The 20735-nt window shown below is 36.2% G+C and overlaps 1 long non-coding RNA gene across 1 annotated transcript in view; it reads right to left on the bottom strand.

The window, feature by feature from the left end:
* Nucleotides 1-2269: 2269 nt before the first annotated feature.
* LOC144236569 (uncharacterized) overlaps nt 2270-20735 on the bottom strand; it is a 26038-nt gene continuing 7572 nt past the window's right edge. The window contains exon 3 of the long non-coding RNA XR_013336613.1: nt 2270-2396. This is a non-coding gene — a long non-coding RNA (uncharacterized LOC144236569). The remainder of the gene's footprint in view (nt 2397-20735) is intronic.

Genomic DNA, 20735 nt, shown 5'->3' with positions numbered 1-20735 from the left:
TCATGATTAGCATGTGGTAGATACTTTATTGGAAATTGTTATTACTGTTAATGTGTTATTTTCTAGATTCTTGATGATCCATAGAACTCTTACATACAGAAATATGAAAAAGGAAAAATGATCATATTGGAGGTAGAACAAATAGACTGAGCCCTATAATGAAATTTCAGTTCAATTTATATATATATAAAGAGGTGTTGCTAATTTTTCTCTATTATTCCAGATAGGAATTCATGCAATTCTTTTCTCAAGATACATATTTTTCTTTATAACCTTTAAAATTGCATCTCTAAAAAGTTTGATTTGGAGGCAAAAAGACTGTAGCATGAATGTAGCCTATACTGAGATCAGAGCCGTCTATAAAATCTGTGGAGTGTTCTGAGGTCTATGGAATTCCCATATTTGAGTCATTTATTTTTTTCTATACAAAGACCCTCAGAACTTGTGAGGTCAAAGGAGCCAAGACTACAGTATTTGCTTTTCTGAAATAGCACTTCATTTCTGATACTGAGTAGGCATTTTTAAGCCTGAATGTGAAATTCTCTCTCAATTCATTATTAAAAAGGTGCTAAGATCTTGCAACTTTAACATAAAATAAAGTTAAAATTCTATTATATTGCACTAAGCAAAGTTCAAACATCATTAAATAACTTAGACATGAAGTGAATAATTTTTCTCTTGATATGTGTGTATCATTCATTATTAAAGTGAGTAATTTATTTAATTAACAGCTGCTCAGAAGATTGGTTTTTCTGTCTTTTAGATTAATTTTATCAAAAGTGTAGGAAAACTGTAAGATAAAATGACTCTGTGTTCTCATGCTTAAAATTCCTAATTTCTCTCTAACATATATTTTTTCCCCTCATAATTACACATCTAAAATTCTGAGCTCAAGTACAAATTTATCCATACTAATAGAAGTAAATCTTTCCTTTTGAATTATTGCCTCTTATTGAATATTGTAAGACATTTAATTAGTTCTCCTATCTACCATTAAAAATACTGCTGAGATATCTTGACAACCTAAGCCATGTTATGTGTTAAAAAATACTCCCAATTTGTATGAATTTGATGTACGTGCAAGTCTTAAGTATTAAAATTAGTTATTGCAACATGTAATCCACATAAGCAGGAGCACACCTTGTATAGGCACTACTCCATAAATGGGGTGTAGACCTTGTATGGCTCCTTCAGGAGAACAAGTGTCCCCCATTAGCCAGAGGATCAAATCTTTGCTTATGCTCAGTGGCCTAAATCAGACTGTCCTTCCATTGAAGGACTTTTGTTTTTCGAAGGATACTTTTGATAGTTGATCTCTTTGTTCGTGTTTTCAATATTCAATACTCCAGACAAAAGAACTAGGCAGTCATGTCATATATATCTGCTTGTAATTGAGATGAGACAAAGACAGGAGAGATGTTGGCTGTTATAAGCGGAGTGATGGACAGTGTTCTTTCTTAATGCCTCATCAGCAGCAATTATAACAAATTACTTAATGCACTCATTAATATACTCAAAACATGAATAGTATTGCATGTCTGTTTAAACACCACCTGGTGGATATCAATAGACCACCAACGATCCTTGGACCGTATTTTGATAATCACTGCTTTAGAAGTTCAGATGCTTTGGAAGTGACACAAATAATTTAATTTTAATTTAAAAATATTCTAATGAGCTTTATAACTGCCTGCTATATTTGCAAGTAGAATTACTTTCTGGGATGTTTACAGAAATAGGAAGCCATTCATATTTCATGGTTGGTGCAGAATTTTACCTTTATGATATATATATGTATATATATATCTTTGGAGTCTGAGCCAAAGATTTTTCTAGTTTCTTCTGAATGATCCCGTATACTTACTTTCTTCCACCTGATCAGTACCGTGTTGGTTAAATTCTCTTAAGTTGACTCCTGAGAAAATTGCAATGAGCTGAACATTTTAATGTGAATAGGAAACTGAGAAAACTATGCAGTAAATAACATTTAGGATATAATAAAATGGCTCCAAGAATGCTGTAAATGCTTTCTATTTATTTGTCCCTATGTAGCTGAGATTGAAATAGATCAAGCTCAAGCTGGCATCGCTGCTACTTTAGTCATTAAACTACAACATGTGGATGCCACTTTATTAAATGTCCTTTCAGAGAAGACCTCCAAACAATTTTTGCACTATCAAACAATTTTCAGACACATTGAAGAATCAGATAACTTGAAAATATTTTTAAGATTAGGAATTTTATTAAAAATGGCCCAGTGGAGCAAATCGTAACCTTACAAATTTGGATCCACATAAAGGTGGTAGAGGTGAATAAGATAATGTTCTAAGTTGAAAAATGTCTTTGGCAAGGCAGTTGACAATGTAGATAGGCAGGTAAGTACAGCCTTTGGGGTCCTGAAAAAGAGAGTATTAGGGAACTAAAAGGATAGTATATAAGTGAGGTTTATGGTTTAATGAGCAGTTAATATTCATCTTGCTTTTAAACAGCAGAGCCTATACACTAGAATCCATGCATTAAAATAAATTTCCTGGACATGCTCCCTATGTTTCTTTAAGCCATTTTGGGGGAAAATGTCAATGTTTTCCTGTAAAGAAAACACTATTCGCATGAGGACAGTACTTAGTAAACATCACAGGGTTAAGTAGGTAATCAGAATGACAATTCATCCCGTGAACATTGTTCTCTAGACTGTATATAGGAAGAGAAAAGAAAAATCCTTTAGACACTTAAAACACAAGCTTAAACCCCATGTACTCCTCTCTCTTTCCCCAAAGGTAAGTTCCTATCAGTTTTAGATTTTTGTTTACAGCACATTATACTTTTCCAAAGGAAGAATGCTTTCAAAGGGTGTTGAGTTTCTTAACAAAGACTAGATAGGTGTAATGGATAAAGACGTAGTGATGTTGAGTTTCAACTAAAATTCACTATGGTCTAAAATACTAAGATTACACTTTTCAGTATGTGTATTGAATTTTAAAATGACCATATTTCTGTTGTAAAGGGAGTTTTAATATATTATAAGTTAAATACATGCATGAAATTTGATATACTTAAAATATAGTCTCAGAGAGTAATTCACTTACAGCACATATGTTTTAATCAAGGTATTTTGGATTCCAAGTTAATAAAAAAAAGCCCTCTCAATCTATCAGAAGAGATATTTGTTATGATGCAATCTCATGTACATCAAAGGTTTGTGAATGTAGTCCATTTGGATGATCCTGTGCCTGGCCTTGCAGACTGGGAGCTGATTGTCTCAAGTTATTTGAATAAAGGTCAGCCATTCACTTGTCATAAACATGGCTCCAGGGGTGGTAAGTTAGGGTCACCTCCAAATAAGGGAGTATGGATAGGATTGGTATTTCACAATAGAGCTGCTATGGAGCAAGACCAAAATCTACACGTGGGTCTTATCCCAAGCCAAAGCCTCTTTCCCACATACTTGTGGTAAAAGTTAAGTGATTATTCATTTGAAATACTTTGAATAATTTCATGGATGGATCCTAGAATTTTAAGTTTTGATCATCCTTTTAAATAAAATATAGGACCTAAATATTTGAAAGCTTTTAAGATTTGAGGTGTGAAAATTTGAATATGATTTATTCTTTGACTTTTCCTCTCATGAATAATATTAAAACCTGTGAAGGTTAAATAAAAACATAAGAGTAGGGAAATGGAGTCAGACTTCTTTGCTACAGTATTCTGGCTGTAGAGCGTGTGTATAAGTTGTGAAGAGGGTGAGAGAACCATGGGATGCTTGTATATTTATTAACCTCCAAAGTTTAAGCTCTGATGGAAGCATCCTGTATCAGCATAGGCTATAGTGTGCTGCACTAACAGCCTTCAAATCTTAGTTCTTTAAAAAATAAAAGCTTATTTCTTATGGAAAATTTCTGTTGTGATTTGGCTATCACATGATTCTACATTTTCTTCAATTGATTCTCTGCTTGAAAGGCAGGAGAATATTGCTGGTCTTGTGGCAAGAGAAAGATTTAATGCACAGTGCACTGGTTCATAAAGCCAGAGATGGTGTCTGTCACTTCTACCTACGTTTCATTGGCTAAATCAGGTCATGTAGCTATGGGTGAGTTAAACTGGTAAACCTTCTTACAGGGAGGGGCATCACGAGGGGTGCCACAGAGTAAACATGTAGATGAACAGAAATCCCATCTGCCACAGCCCCCTTCTAACATCTTCCCTCGTTTCCCAGAATCACCAGAGGCAAGAGGGTCTTCACTGACTTTTTGTTTTTTTTGTAAAGTTAGTTAGAAAGAATATATAAAAGTTTATATACTTTTATAGCATGTATACGTGTATGCATATATGTGTATGTATTCACATATGTATACACACGTTTAAAAGCTACTTTTTTTGTCTTGAGATTTCTGTTTTTTACTCTTATCAAGACTCACTGCATCTAGGGTGGCTGGGTGGCTCAGTCAGTTGGGCGGCTGACTTTGGCTCAGGTCATGATCTCATGAGCCGCATGTTGGGCTCTGTGCTGGTAGTTCGGAACCTGGAGCCTGCTTTGAATTCTGTCTCCCTCTCTTTCTGCCACCCCCTTACTTGTGCTCTGTCTCTCAAGGACTGATGGGTGTGGGGGGGAGGGGGAGGGGAGTGATGGGCATGGAGGAGGGCACTTGTGGGGATGAGCACTGGGTGTTGTATGGAAACCAACTTGACAATAAACGATTAAAAAATAAAAAAAAATTAAAAAAAATAAAAGAAATTTTAAAGACTTACTGTCTCTCATCATCAATATTTATTAAGCATTTGCAGTGNCAGGTCCTTTATCCATTTTGAGTTTATTTTTGTGCATGGTATGAGAAAATGATCTAGTTTCATTCTTCTGCATGTTGCTGTCCAGTTCGAGGAGCTGACATTCTAAAAGAAAACACACACACACATACACACATCTTCATCTTAAAAACAGACTTTATTTTTTTGGAGAAGGTTTAGATTAACAGGAAAATTAGAGGAAGGTATAGAGATTATGCATATATTTCCTGTACCCATAAATGCATAGCCTTCTCCATCATCAACATCCCCTATCAGAGTGATACATTTATTGCAGTTGAGGAACCTAAATTGACACATCGTTATCACAAAAAAATCCATAGTTTACATTAGGATTCACTATTAGTGTAGTACATATTGTGGGTTTGGAAAAATTTATAATGACCTATATCTATGTTGTAATATTATGAAGAGCAGTTTCACTGCCCTGAAAATCTCTGTACTTATTTGTTCCTTCCTTCCCCTAATACCTTGCAACCACTGATCTTTTTCCAGTCTTCATAGTTTTGCCTTTTCCAAAATTTCATATAGTTGGAATCCTTTAATTTATAGCCTTTTTAGATTATTTTGTTTCCTCCGTGTCTTATTCATGGCTTTATAGCTTTGTTCTTTCAGCACCTTTAAGCATTGTCCATTCACTTATTGAAGGACATCTTTGTTGCTTCTGATTTTTGGCAATTAAGACTAAAGCTTGTATGAACATCTGTGTTCAGGTTTTTGTGTGGATGTAAGTTTTCAGCTGCTTTTGGCCAGTACTGAGGGAGGGTGATTGCTGGATCATATGGTTAGGGCATGTGTAGTTTTGTAGGAAACCACCAGTGGGCTTCCCAAGCGGCTGTACCTCCCCACCAGTGGTAGATGAGAGAGCTCCTATTGTGTCACATCCTTGCTAGCATTTGGTGTCAGTGTTCTGGATTTCGGCCATTCCAACAGGTGTGTAGTGGTGTCTTGTTGCTTTAATTTGCATTTACCTGATGACATATGATGGGGAAATTTTTTTCTTAGGCTTATTTGTGATCTTTATATCTTCTTTAGTGAGGTGTCTGGTTAGGATGTTTGACCCATTTCTTAATTGGGTTTTGTTATTTTTGAGTGTTAATAGTTATAATCCTTTAGCAGATAATATCTTTTGCAGATATTTTCTCCCTGTCTGTGGGTTGTCTTTTTATTCTCTGGACAGTGACGTTTGCAAAAAAAAATTGTAATTTTCACGAAGTCCATTTTATCAATTCATTTTTTTTCATGGATTATGCCTATGGTGGTATATTCTGAAAAGTCACTGCTAAATCCTAGATCATGTAGATTTTTTCTAATGTTATCTTCTAGGAGTTTTATAATTTTGTATATTACATTTAGGTCTGTGATCCACTTTTAATTTTTGTGATGGGTATAATATAATATCTAGATTATCTGTTTTGCATGTGGATATCCAATTATTCCAGCACTGTTTTTTTTGAAAAAAGAAACAAACTTTTACAATGGCATTTTTGTTAGATGTCTTCTGCAAAGTTCTGAGGAAATATTCTGGAGGGTGATCTTTGGGTATAACTTGGCCCCATCATTTTTTAGAGAGTAGAGGAAGAAGAGGATTATTGAATGGCAATTCTGTATTAGTCATCATACTATATAGTCCATATATGTCATTTAAACTTTGTAACAACCTGAGTTAAGTATTGATCTACCCATAAACTATAAGGAGTGTCAGAGGTAGAGTTTAAATACTGCTTCCAGCCAGGTTCTCTTAGGACACACATGGCAAGAACACAGGCTCTGGGAATGAGCCTGAATCTGAATCTGAGCCTTGCCATTTTCTAGCTGTGTGGCCTGTCCGGTTGTGGAACTCTCTGTTTTCAGTTTCTTAGTATAACGTGGGTAGCAATCTTGTCTATCCTATCAGAGTTTTGTGACAATCAGTGCATGTGAAGTATGTACTGCCAGGCCTGGTGCACGGTGATTGCTCAGTAAACTAGATGTTAGCCGTCACTCACACCCAGACATGCCAATTCCATCCATCTGGTTATACTGGTCCTGAGAAGTGAAATAGCAACAGTGACATAGGCCTGGTTCTTTGGGCCAAGGAGAAGCTGCCTGTGTTCGATCACAGGAGCTGAGACCCAGGCTTTTCTACATGGAGACATAAAATAATAAAAGTGGCATAAAAATGCAGTAGAGCACTTTTAAAACATATGTTGCCATAATGAAATAATAAGATACCATGGAAACGGTATTAAACTGTATTAAAGCTCAATGTCAGTATAAGGCAACATCTGTTAGTATTGTAGCAAAACTCTGATTAGCCTATTTTTCGTAAGTGAAAATGAACCCATATCTGCAGAGGATTGCCAACTGTTAATACACCACTCCACCGAAGCGCTTTGTTTCATAATAGACTTGCGGAAGGATGTCTTCATCTGATGTTTCGTTTGGGATTTTTTTTTTTTGAAAGAAGACCTCAATGTAGTAGTTTTATCTGTAGTCAGTCTACATCCTCTAGGAATTCATTGTGTTCAGATAGTAGTTGTGGTAGCTCATCTTTGTGGAGTACTTACCAGGTACTGGCTTTATCAAGTATTTGCTCATTTAATCCCTTCCAACAGTCCAATGAGTTAGGTACTGCTGTCACATCATTTTACAGATTAAGGAACCGAGATACAGAGAGGTCAAGAAAGAGGTCCAAGATCATATACCTGATTGGTATGTGATTGTGGCTGACCTGAGATTCATATCCAGGTGTTTCTGCCCGCAGAGCCTGCCTTTAAGCACTCTATCTAACGGACTGTGTAAATCCTTTTTATCCTCAAAGCTCTAAGAGAAACCATGTTTTTATCAGAGTTTCTGCTGCATATAAAACATCCTTTAGTTTGGGCAGAAGTTACAGCACATTCTTTTGAAATGCAGGGTCTAAGAGGGAAAGTAAAAAATGGGAAGAGCTCACTGAGAAACTATGAGATAAGACTAACTTTTGCAGGAGGAGGGAAGAATGGACGGGCACATGAACTGAACTCTGTGTAGGTACTGGTTTACATCAAACATGTTTTTTTTTTTTTAAACTTAAAGTTTGGTTACACGTAGTCAAGGTGTGCACTTAGCATCCCACCTCATTTCCTATCCTTCCCACTTCCTCCTCATTGAGTGTGTGGTTCCTATAAGGAGAGGCTCCAAGTCAGTTTTCCAAAGTCTTTGTTGCTGTTAGGTTTTTGTTATAAATAGTACAGCATTTTTTGTGTCCTATTTTTCATTTACTGAACTTCTTGAGACAAGGTAGCTTTAACTTCTATATGTAGTGTTGGTCATTGTCATTAGGAAGATGTGTTCACTGTACCTCTTTTGCATATAATGTGATTAGCTGATTAATATCTTGATCAGTTAATCAAATAATAGTGGCTTGTAAGGTCTATAAAGAAAGATAACCTATAAAAGGGGGCTAGAATTCTAACAGTTGAAGTTAGATAATTCTTAATTCTAGCAGGAAATGCTCCTGCTAGACTTTGTGCATCACCAAAGTAATTTAGTAGAATGTAAATGCAGCACTAAAATTTAAAAAGACAAAAAATGATGTTTACCATTGCATTAAAAAACAAAACAAAACTATAGCATGCGCTTTGACTTCTGTGTGAAAACCATGAACCTTGGGCAGCACTTAACTGCTTTCATCAAGCATTTTGAACCTTGTTGCCCATTGACGTTATCACATTCTGTGGGGAGCTAAGACTATAGATATTTATATGAAATGTGTGTTTCATTGCCATGAGTTTGGTACATAATGAAGTTGCTGAAAAGCTCCTAATTTTCTTTATTTCTTTATTTTTAGAAAGGGGGGGAGGGGCAGGAGAGATCCCAATCTTTATTAGCACAGAGCATGATACGGGCTTTGAACTTAGGAACTGTGAGATCATGACTTGAGCTGAAATCAAGAGTTGGATGCTTAACCAACTGAGCCACCTTGGTGCCCTGGAAAACTCCTAATTTTGATTGTAAGAAATTACTTTGGTACCCTGTTTAAGCTTCAGCTTTATTGTAGAAATGTTGCTAAATCGCCTCATGGGAGATGCATTTTCAGGAAAGTGGTTGAGAAATAAATTTTACTATTTAAAATTTTTTTCTTAATGTTTATTTATTTTTCAGAGAGAGAGTATGAGCAGGGGCAGGGGAGAGGCAGAGAGAGAGAGAGAGAGAGAGAGAGAGTGGCAGACACAGAACTTGAAGTGGGCTCCTGGCTCCACACTGTCAGCACAGAGCCCAATGTGGGGCTTGAACTCACAGACTCTAAGATCATGACCTGAGCCAAAGTTGGATGCTTAATCAACTGAGCCACCCAGGTATCATGCTGACCCTCAATGCATGGGGTGCATTTGAGGGGCAGCATGGTATTAAGGACATAGACTCTGTTTTTACACTGCCTGAGATTGAATCCTGGCTTGGCCACTTCCTTGCTGTTAGTCTCTGTACTTCATTTTCTTCACCTGGACAATGAAGGTAATACAGCACTTATGCAGTTGTGGTGAGGTTAACCTGGGTTTAATATATGGAATACACTTTAAACAATGCCAGGCACTCACATATTAAGAAGACATGACTATTAGCCATTATTATTAACATTATTCTCACCGAGAACATCCTTGATTCTTTAATACCAGAAAAAAATAGACAACATTACCAGTATCTATACAATAGAAAATTTATTTTCAAACTCCTCGTACTGAAGAGTCATTAGGGAAGTAATCTCTGAAGTCCTTGAGAAGGGGTTTGTATTTACAAGCCCTAGTTACTTTTGAAGTTCAAGCATCTTAACGTTGAGGTCAAGGTTTTTGACTATGAAAGCATTCCTATTTATCAATTCAAGCAGTACTCAGTTATGCAAATATTTTGAATGGTATAGAACTGGATTGTCATCTTATTTTTTTTGCCATAGTTTTTGGAAGTAAAATGTGATGACAAAGAACTCTATAGTTGTTGTGATAAGTGAAGGAGAAATAAATGTATAGGTTTTCATACTACACTCTTTCTGGAGCACTGATACACATTAGTTGTTCCACACTGGCACAAAGGGCTAGTGTCATCAATAAGAGCTTAGCATAGGTCCAAAAAAGAATGAAACAAGTATAAATTCTGCAAGTACTCCCTTTAAAAAAAAAAAATTAATGTGTATTTATTAGAAGTAGAGAAACAGATCACGAATGGGGGAAAGGCAGCAAGAGACGGAAACACAGTATCAGAAGCAGGCTCCAGGCTCTGACCTGTCAGCACACAGCCTGACATGGACTCGAACTCATGTACCATGAGATCATGACCTGAGCAGAAGTCAGACACTTAACCGACTGAGCCACCCAGGGACCCCTGCAAGTGGTCACTTCTTAATGGTAATCATTGCCTAACGTTCACAGCAGTCCTGTTAGCACTCACTGTACCTGGAGTTGGTGATTGAATTTCAGACAGAATTTCAGTTTTTGGATATTGAGACACTGTGTAGGGTATGCAGTTAGCTTAGGATTGGCAATAGTACCTGAGGATTGACAATCGTCATTACACATTTATGCAAACTCTGTAGCTTCCTGTATTACCATAATTACTTTTGGGCCACAACATTGCACTATAAATTGCTCTGGTGAAGAACTCTAAATTTGGCATTTACTTTGGGTGGGAGCAATCCATGAGTCTGTGTTTTTCTCTGGGCCCAGGAGACAATGGATACGGTGCTGTTAAATAAAATAGAAATAGAGAATACGTGGAAGTTTTCTGGCTTTCTACTCAGTGGGGAAAGTAAAACAGTTCAGGCAGAAGTTAATTTGTCTATGATTCTTCTATAGCAAAAGTCTAAGTGGTCTGCATGATAGGGGGAAGAAAAAAAAGTAGCTCTGGTTTTCACCACCTCCTCCAGCAGTTCGTAGACACCTTATAGAAACAAGGTACTCATGAAATTATACTTACTGTCCTTTGCTCTCACTCCCTACTTGTCTCATTTGGGTGGAAGAGGTGAGGAAAGCCATGAAAATAACTATTATTTAAAGTTATCTTGCATTAATAAACATTTAAAATAAACTTAGAATGTTCTTTTCCTATTGATTCATATGGTTGTAATTCTCTGGGATGGACTATTAACATTGGTTTCAAGTAGATTTTCTGACTTAATGTAGCTTGTGTGAGAGTGTGTCAATGTAAACTTTCACAACTTTGCACTGCTCTTCCAAAGTAGAAACTAGATTTTTTAAAAAGAGAAGTTGCTGTTTGTGCTGCAGTTATTTGCACTTCATTACCTATGAGCTTATTTTTAAATTATTTCTGGCCTTGTTTCTTCTTGAATCTAGCAAGATATTTAGAATAAACATGGTTAATGTCCTGTGGGGTACATAACATGGCTATGATTTCTATTTCATTACCCACAATACCTGCAGTATTGGGCACTTAGTAGATGTTCAGTAAGTATTTAATTTATCAGTTATACTTTCTGACTTTTCCAAAGAGGAATTAGGGATAACTGTTAGTTAGATTTAATCCCAAGAGAACTAATTTCTAACTAATTTCTAAACAGTGGGGTTCCCACTTGCAGCCATTGTTTGGGTATAAACCTTTTGCTTGTGATTACTAGTCTTTTCTAATTTTGAAAGGATTGAACTTTGTTCTTTCCTATGGTTATTCAGTTTCTTGTTTAAACAGAGGCAGCATACAGTAGTGGCTAAGAGCACAGGCTAATCCTGCGTCTGTCACCTAGCTGTGCGACCTTGAAGGCCTTAATAGCACTTAACCTGTTGTTGGGAGAGCTAAATAGATGTAAATAACTTAAAAACTAGATGTAAATAAACTGGAACACAGTTATGACTGTGTATGTGTTAGCTTTTAAGAATTTTTTTTCATTTTTATTTATTTTAGAGAGTGTGTGAGCAGGGGAGAGGAGCAGAAGGAGGGAGAGAGAGAGAGAATCTCAATCAGGCTCCACCCTCAGCCTGGAGCCCTCCTCAGAGCTTGATCCTATGACACTGGGATCATGACCTGAGCCAAAATCAAGAGTTGGACACTCAACTGACTGAGCCATTCAGATGCCCCTGTGTTAGCTTTTATTAGTGACTTTTAAAAGCTGAGTTTGTAACTGTCATTTACTTATATAAACTATTGGAAAAGGTGTCTGGAGATGCAAGTGCCTATTTTCTTCAGACTAGTTTGAGTCTTTTGCATCGGGTTTATTTCCCTTGACCTTGGGTTCCTTTCTTTATCAAAAGCCTTTTTCTTTAAAGATTTAACTCCCAGGAAAGTAATAATATTTATGTCTAGAAGAGACAGGCTAAGTTACAGAATAGTCCTGATATTCTCCAGGTTTTTCTAGCACTTCACTGAATATGGGTTGATATGACCCTTAATAATACTAATATGTAACTAGTTTACACTTGAAGATTAGGAATTGTTGTTGTTTTGATGAAAAAGGAGTTTGGGGTTTTTCTTCTTAACCGAAACAATTTATTTTATACAAGAAGAGCACTGCAACCTGCTCATTTCCTTTTTAAGCACTCTTAGGCTATTAGATCTTTCTTAATTCTTAATATTGAGGTATCATAAAGGAACCCATTTAGCTTTAACGAATGTGATAACATTGAGCCGAGCACTGCAGAAAGCCATTAAACATTACCTTCTAAGAGTCTGTATAGACCATTAGTTGAATATTTTAAAAATTGACTTTATAGATTAAAAATGTACCTTTTTTCCCTCATTGGATCTACAGATTCAAATGACTTAGTTTTCATATCCTGATATTTTTGAAGTGAATTGATTGAGATCCATTATGAGGACTAGGGTTTGTATGGCCTCTCTCTTTAACTCCAGGGAAATTTGCCTAACTTGACAACTCATCTGCAATGCCAAGTTCTCAATTAACTGTCAAGTTTGCTGCTTTAGAAATCAAACAGACTCTAAAATCCAACTCTAAATCTCAATAGATTTCTTTTTAACCACATCTGAATCATGGTCCACTGTTCTAAAGTGCTGAATTAAATCAACCACTGACTCTACTCCTCACTGTCAAAATGAAACTTCTATTGGATCAATTAGGAAATGCATTGATTTTTTTTTAAAAGGCTCTTATCCTAGATAGAACTTATAAACCACAAGAGTATCTCTATGTATTTATGTACAGACTTGATCTGTAACTCAGATGGTTTTCCAGCCTTTGCCAATATGATTCTGGAGTACAATTTGTAGTGAACTATGGTCTGTTTTTCCAATGGACCACCCATGAATATTCAACTGCTTAATGCAAGCAGGCAATAGGGGCACCATATTTAGATTGGGCATTTATTTTTGAAAGATACATTTCAAGATTAGAGATAGTAAAGATTTTAAAATAAATCTGCCTTGCTTATTTATAATCTGTATTGGTTCTTGTCTGAATAAATTAATTCAACAGGAATTTGAGATTACTTATAGTCCAAATTTGGAAAAGAAATCTATGTTCTGTGGTAGTATTTACTAAAAGCTTTTTCAGAAGCATCAATGACTCCATCATATTTGTGTTTAACTTAAAATATGCCTTATTCTGAAATAAACATGTATATAAAATGCAGAACACAGTTGGACTGATTCCATATCATTTTATTTATATTTCAAAGGTGATGCTTATAACTAGTTGCTTTTCCCTTGTGGGCTCTGGATCTGTGTAATACAACTACTTTTATAATGAACTGTCAAAAACCAAGCAAATGAATATGGCTTTCAAATAATCATTATGTGGAAGGTCACACACTTTTTCAATAAATGTCGCTACTATCGCAAACATTTTTGTCACTATTTTGGAACTGCATACAGAGTTTGAGTCACACCATTTAACTTCATAGAACTAATTAACTTTTTACTAAGCAACGGTACCAATCTCATCCATGAGCTTTTGTTTGAATGACTTGGGTGTAACCAAATATTAAATCCATTTTCAAATGAGATATTCATGCAACAGTGATATATGGATTCTACAGATAGTTCACCTTTGGAGCCATAATTATTGATGTCTCGGAGACTTTATAAACAGCTTTGCCACTGTCTAAGGAGGCCAAAACTTGGAAAGGGTGCAAGTTGGCTTTTTGTTGGATAGGATGAGAGGGGGAGATTGAATGAGCACTTGTTACCTTACTCCTGTCCTGATAATTTTCACTTTCTTTCCTTCTTTTGAATATATCTTAATGGTGTTTCCTAAATTCTCAGAATTGGCTTCAGATCTTCTAAAGAAATACCAGATTGGCTTTATTTTGGGGGGGAGAAGTGGGAATAATGGAATAGTCAAAACAGTCTTTTGTACCAAATGAACATTTTTAGGTATAATTAATGGCTGTAGGAAGATATGGAATCTAAAGGTGAATTACCTTCTCAGGCAATGGCTGTGATTAAAGAAGTAAAGTAATTAAACAATTAAAAAATATTCATTAAATGTCAAATTGTCCTGGTCATTGTTGAAAACTCAAAATCTAGGAATCCTTTGTCTTCATATAATGAAGACGTGATGGGGATGTGAATATGTAAATCACAACATAGGAACTAAATAATGAGCTATGAAAAGAGAAATAGCAGAAGGCATTTTATGATTTATTGATAATACCTTACATTTCATTTGTGTTTTATAATTATCAAATTACTCCCATGTACATCATCTTATTTGCTTCTCACAATCACTGGGCACACAGGCTAAATGTTACCATCTTCATTAGAGAATAAGTAGGTCTGAGATTAAGGAGATGCACGTGAAGTCTTAATTACTAAATGTAGTACCAGGGGTCAAATCAAGATCTTTAAAAAATAAATGCCAGTGTTCAAACTGATGTGTGCAGAAAAAGCTTTTAGAAATGGGAATATAAGGTGAATCTTGAAGAAGATACAGGTAGGATATTCTGCCAAAATATGAAAATGAGAAAGTCTGAGTAATAGTCTAGAATACAGTTGAGAGTCAAGTTAGATCAGAAGCTTTATGTCAGGGCCTGTTGGGAGAAGATTCCTAGAAAGGTAGTTTGGGGCTAGATCAGTGATTTTTCAAACTGGGGGTGAAAGTTAGTGTTTGGAGAGGTTTTTGCTGTTGTAACTGGAGGAGTGAGGTGGGGCTGCTGGCATCTAGTGAGTGGGGATGAAGATGCCCCTAAAGATTGTGCAGTTTGTAGGACAGAACCACATCACAGATGATCTACCAGCTCAGAATGTCAGTAGTGAAGCTGAGAAATGATGAACTGGATTGCAGAGGGCAAAATGTCCATTCAAGGACTTAGAAGTTACCCTGTATGCATTAGGGGGCCATTGAATTTTTTGTAGTTTTAAAGAGGGAGTGCTGTACCCAATGGAAGTTGGTCAGAAATGGTAATCTATGAAACAGATTTGATTTTCCAAGTTTTTTTTTTTTTTTTTTTTGAAAGGAATGAAATTCTAAACTTCTGCCGTATGCATACAGGGCTACAAAAGAGACAACAAAATCATTTTGTGATAAGGTTTTGTAGGGAAGAGATGGGTCTTGAAAGGTACTGAAACCCTATAGGCAAATCCTTTCTAGGTGTGTGAGATAATGAGAATTCAGCTCACAGAAAGATGGGATTGAATAGCCAGTGTAGGTTTCTTTCACTGAAATGACTAGGGAGGCTACTGTCGCGCCCAGCAGAGCTGAAAGGGCACCATCAGGCTGCTGATGCGTATAAATCACAGAGATGGTTTATAGCAAGGGCAGACTGTGCTGTGATCGATGCTCTCCAAACCATCAATGGGACATTCCTCGTTGTGATGAGATGTGAATGCTGCCAGGGGTCATGAGAATCTTGGATTTATCCAACCATCCTGGATTCTGAATAGCTTCATCAAGTAAGAGTTGTCACAGTCCAAGCCCCCATTTTCAACCTTCTGCTGCATGAAATTTCACATCTATGAGCTACAACATGATGAAATGTAGAGGTGAACGTCTGCTACTTCTGTAATCATCTTCCAGTTTCTTTTCCAGCACTTACTTTTTGCTTGCAAGATGCTAGATTTCGTTCTATCATTCAGCTTCATGCCATAAAAAACTTGTTCCTCTCTACTTGGCTGTTACAGGCATTTCTTTGTAAGACATTGTCATGGGAAAAAGTTGTATACTAACAATGTAAGGTGTCTGTTGCTTTAATGGGGGTAGTGAGAAATGAAAGATAAATGCCAGGTTATCATAGGATGCTGTGCTCGACCAGGATTAATGAATGTGTTGCTATACCTAAGCAACTCGTTTGGGCCTGCTCTCTGGGAAGACTGTGATTTATGTGATACAAACTTCTCCCAATTTAAAACCGGTAGGTTTTCTGTTACCTAGGATAGGCTACCATTTGCTTTAAGCAAAAGTACACATTTGCTACAGCTGTAAACTACCTTGAGGGCCCAGAAAATATCAAATCTTATAGATTGCTTTAAACTAATTTAATCCTAGAAAAAGGTCAGTCTGCAAAAATTTAATTTTTATGTTTCCAAATCAGAAGGCAGAGAACGTCTGTGTCCTGAGGCATATGCATTAGCTCTAGGGCTGGAGGAGGGTAGGCGGCGGGTAGAGTGTCATCATCTTTTATTAATACTCACAGTTTTTTGTGACTCTTTCAAGTCTGGCCAAATTCATTCTCTGGACCAATGCTCATTTGCAGGGGAATGTAAATTTATTTTTAGGTAGTTGACTTTACCCAGTCTTTAAGGGACAAGAACATGACCATTATTCAGGAAGATATTTTAAACCTTTTAGGTGGTCACTACAAAAGAAAATCACAAATGCAGGTGGAAAATGACTTAGGAAAGCATAGAGTGAAGTAGGTGACCCTCTTTGTTAGGTGCATCAACTCAAAAGAAATCTATTGTAAGTGCCCAACAAACCATGTGATAATGCAGGGTTAACACAAATTTAGCTGTTATACAAGAAGATGGTTTACTGAATTTTATCAGTTAATATTCTTATTGCATACATACCTATATTTACTAAATATCCTTTGAATATGAGTATATATTGCCAGTTGAATGTTTTCCTTAATATTATGACTATGACAGTTCTCACCTATCCTGAATATATCCTAAAACATTTTATTTTATTTATTTTTATTTTTATTTTTACAAATAGTNCTTGTTGAGAGTTATCCTAAAACATTTTAATACACCCAGCCTGTGTGGTTTATGGCGAGGTTTAAATTTTCTATTTTTATTTTCTAGCTTTCTACTTCAACAAATTTAAGTTAATGGGTTAGATAAAAAAGAAATGTAACTAGTTAAAAATTCAGTCATATAGTACTTGGAAACCTTAAGAAAGGAGTTTTTTACATTGCATAGTCAGTTTTGGGAAGACTATTCCTACTTTGAATATGCTTGAAAAAGAAGATGATTTGATTTGGAGAGTGTAGGTTTGCTCTATGGGAATTTATAACTTAGAAGACAGCAAAATACACCCAGGAAAAGTCTTACNTAGACTTGATGAGAAATAATAGAACTGTGGTTATACAGCCCCCGGGTCATATAAAATAATATATAATAGAATTGGTTACTACATTGTTTTTACTTCTGTGAATTTGGGAATTTTTTTATGCTCNACCTAAGCGAAAGTCGGAAAGTCGGACGCTTAACCGACTAAGCCACCCAGGCGCCCCAAGTCTTACAAATTCTTAAGAGGCATGACACATTATTTTGATGATACTTTTCAAAGTATTACTGAAGAGTCCTGTATGAATTTTATGGCACTAGACTTGATGAGAAATAATAGAACTGTGGTTATACAGCCCCCGGGTCATATAAAATAATATATAGTAGAATTGGTTACTACATTGTTTTTACTTCTGTGAATTTGGGAAATTTTTTTATGCTTTATAGCACTGAAAATGGTTAAATATAGCATTTATGGTCATTTCTATAAAAATGCATTTGAATCTTGAACATAAATACAGTCTCCAATTACAGAGTAATCCTCATATTGCTTAAATGATTCTTAGAGATTCTTCCTTAGAAAATTAGCCAAAGGAGTACAAACCATTTATTTTTCCTTTGGTTTTGGGTTCTAAAATCTAGAATCAAAGGAGAGACTAGTGTTCTTAAACTGTTTGGGGTTGTATAATTGAAACTATATAGTAAGAGGATCCAGGGCTATTACAGAATGAGATTATTATCAACACAATCCTCTATGTGTCTTTTAAAATTCAGTAATGAGGGACACCTGAGTGGCTCAGTCAGTTGAGCGTCCAACTTCAGTTCAGGTCATGATCTCAAGGTTTGTGGGTTCGAGCCCCAAGTTGAACTCTCTGCTATCAGTGAAGAGCCTGCTTTAGATTCTCTGTCTCCCATTCTCTCTGTCCCTCCCTTGCTTATGCCCTCTTTCTCAAAAATGAATAAACATAAAAAAAAATCATTAAGTGAAAATAAAATTTTAGGCAATTCATACTTGTTGAGACCTAACTTAGTTATGCGTTGAAGTCCAAATTATTGTCAACATCTCATTTAGATAACACTTGTCTTCCATAAATAATATACCTAAAAATATAATCATTTGCTAAATTATATTTGTTTGCTAAAATGTTAAGTCAGTTTGAATGATAACCTTTGCCTTTCTACTACATTGGTTTATCTCTGATATATACTTTGATACATACATAAACACATGCTCTTCACTGAGATTTTCTCCCCACTTATTTAATTTTTAAAATCAGTTTGTATAAAGGGACCATGATGTTATCAGGCCTATTGGTGGTAATACCATAGATATTAGAAGAGTAGAGCTTTGACCTTGAATAATAGAAATCATTTATGTAAATTTTAGTGTATTCTCTGCCAGCATGTAATAGATAATAAAAATATTTTGGTATATTCAAATTGCACTTTAGCCAAATTTAATCATCCCTGTTGCTTTCTTTTTACTTCATTGTGGGTGAGCCCATACTCAAGATGGCTCTCTCTATGGTCAATGTTGCTTTCCACAGGGATTGCTGTATTAGTTTTTATTAATGCCATACCCCATTAGCACAGATTTAGTGGCCTGAAACAGCATCCATGTATTATCTTACAGTTCTGTGTGATAGAAACCTGGTTACAATATGGCTCAGTTGGGCTTTGCTTACAATCTCTGATTAGCCTTGTGTGTTAGGTGGGATATGTTTTTGTAGGTGGATGAGTCCACTTACAAACTCATTCTTGCTCTCCTTACGGTTGTAAGATGGAGGTCACTCTTTTCTTGCTGGCCATCAGCCGGGAGCCACCCTTTGCTTCTGGAGTCTGTCAGGATTCTTTCATGTGCTTTCTGGGTTCCATGTCTCCTCTTAGCAACAGTGGGTCAGGTCTGTTTTACACTTCAAATCTCTCTGACTCTAGCCGGAAAAAGTTCTGTTGTTTAAGAGCTTATGTGATTAGACTTGGCTCACCTGGATAATATAGGCTAATGTTTCTCTTTTAAAGTTTGTAACCTTAACCGCATCTGCACGATCCCCTTTGCCATGTAACATATTCACATATTCCAGGGATATGTGAATGTTCTTTGAGTGTCATTCTGTCTAGTGGGATGGCAATAATAACAAACTAAAGAACTAGCTCAAGTTGTCTTTAGTCTCCTTCACTACCAGTTATATGATCGTGGTCTTTCAGTTTTGCTTATGGGTATGTTGGGCCATGAACTCTTAAAAGTCCCTTTTAACTGTTTACACCATGAAAGCGTGGACCTAGCTCTCCACTTGCCTTCTTTCTCTCTTTATTCTTCTTTTCTCCCTCATATCATTGAGTTTTTACTCAAACCTTTTTATTTTCTCTATTATATTTGTTTTCACATTCCTTTGCCTTTATTTTCTTCATCATTTGTATGCAATTCAAGGGCCTCTTGACTGGTAAAATATTTTTTTTCATATGTCATTTAATTGTAATATCTAACGTGAATCAGATGTGATGCTATTTTATAGCCTTTATTCCAGTTGATGTGTGTTGTGTGTGTTGCTGCAGGATATTAATGTGTTTGATTATAGCATGGTACTCCAACCCTGTCCAGAGTTGTGTAATAGACAGACTGTTGTTACCATATTCCCTTCCTAATATCTGAAAACTTTTGAGTTCTGCCATAATCTGACCTCCATCATTTTGGATAATGACAGCTCATTGAGTGCAGTGGTCCTACGTTCCCACAGTATGCCAAATGGTTTTATGACCTTCTTTCTCTCTTTAGGATGCTAGGTGTCAGATGCTTGTTTAAAATGAATCAGGGAGCTTGGGTGGCTCAGCCAGTTAAGCATCTGGCTTTGGCTCAGGTCATGATCTCACCGTTCCTGAGTTCGAGCCCTGCATCGAGCTCTATGCCGGCAGCTCACAGCCTGGAGCCTGCTTTGGATCCTGTGTCTCCCTCTTTCTCTGCCCCTCCCTCACTCATACTCTGTCTTTCCCTCTCTTAAAAATAAATAAAACATTAAAAAATTAGAATGAAAATGAATCATATTTGACTGTGTTTTGTTTAACATACTTCTGAAAATTGCCCACCCCCTTGTGCTAATAATACATGTTGCTTTTGAGAACTAATGTCACAGAGCCAGGCCAGAGAAATACTCCAAGAATCTGTTGCCAGAAACTATTGAGACACAAAATGTGCAATAACCATGGAGGGAGAGGACCTTTATTTTTCAGGGATATGCTTGGTTTTCAGTTAACAAGAATTTCTGGGCATTGTTCCAGAATTTAAATTTACAGCATTGATAGTAACACATGAATTTGAAGGTTGGAAGATTGTGCTAATCATGATGGATTCCCATAAGATGCACTGGACCTCTCCTGTGCTAGATAAAAATTGTGATGGGAAAATTTACTGTGTATATCTAGCAGCCTTGCTAATTTACTGATTTGTTTCACTTAGGATGCTGAAATAATGCTCTACTTATCTTATTTGTTTGCATTTAGCTACTGCTAACACTTCATTTGCTTAATTTCTTCCCTTGATTTTTATTATATTTTTTATTTTTTAAAGTTTATCT

This window comes from Crocuta crocuta, unplaced genomic scaffold (assembly GCF_008692635.1).
Source record: "Crocuta crocuta isolate KB4526 unplaced genomic scaffold, BGI_CrCroc_1.0 scaffold317, whole genome shotgun sequence".
In the NCBI taxonomy this organism is placed as follows: domain Eukaryota; kingdom Metazoa; phylum Chordata; class Mammalia; order Carnivora; family Hyaenidae; genus Crocuta; species Crocuta crocuta.
This window is presented reverse-complemented; position numbering and strand designations above follow the sequence as displayed.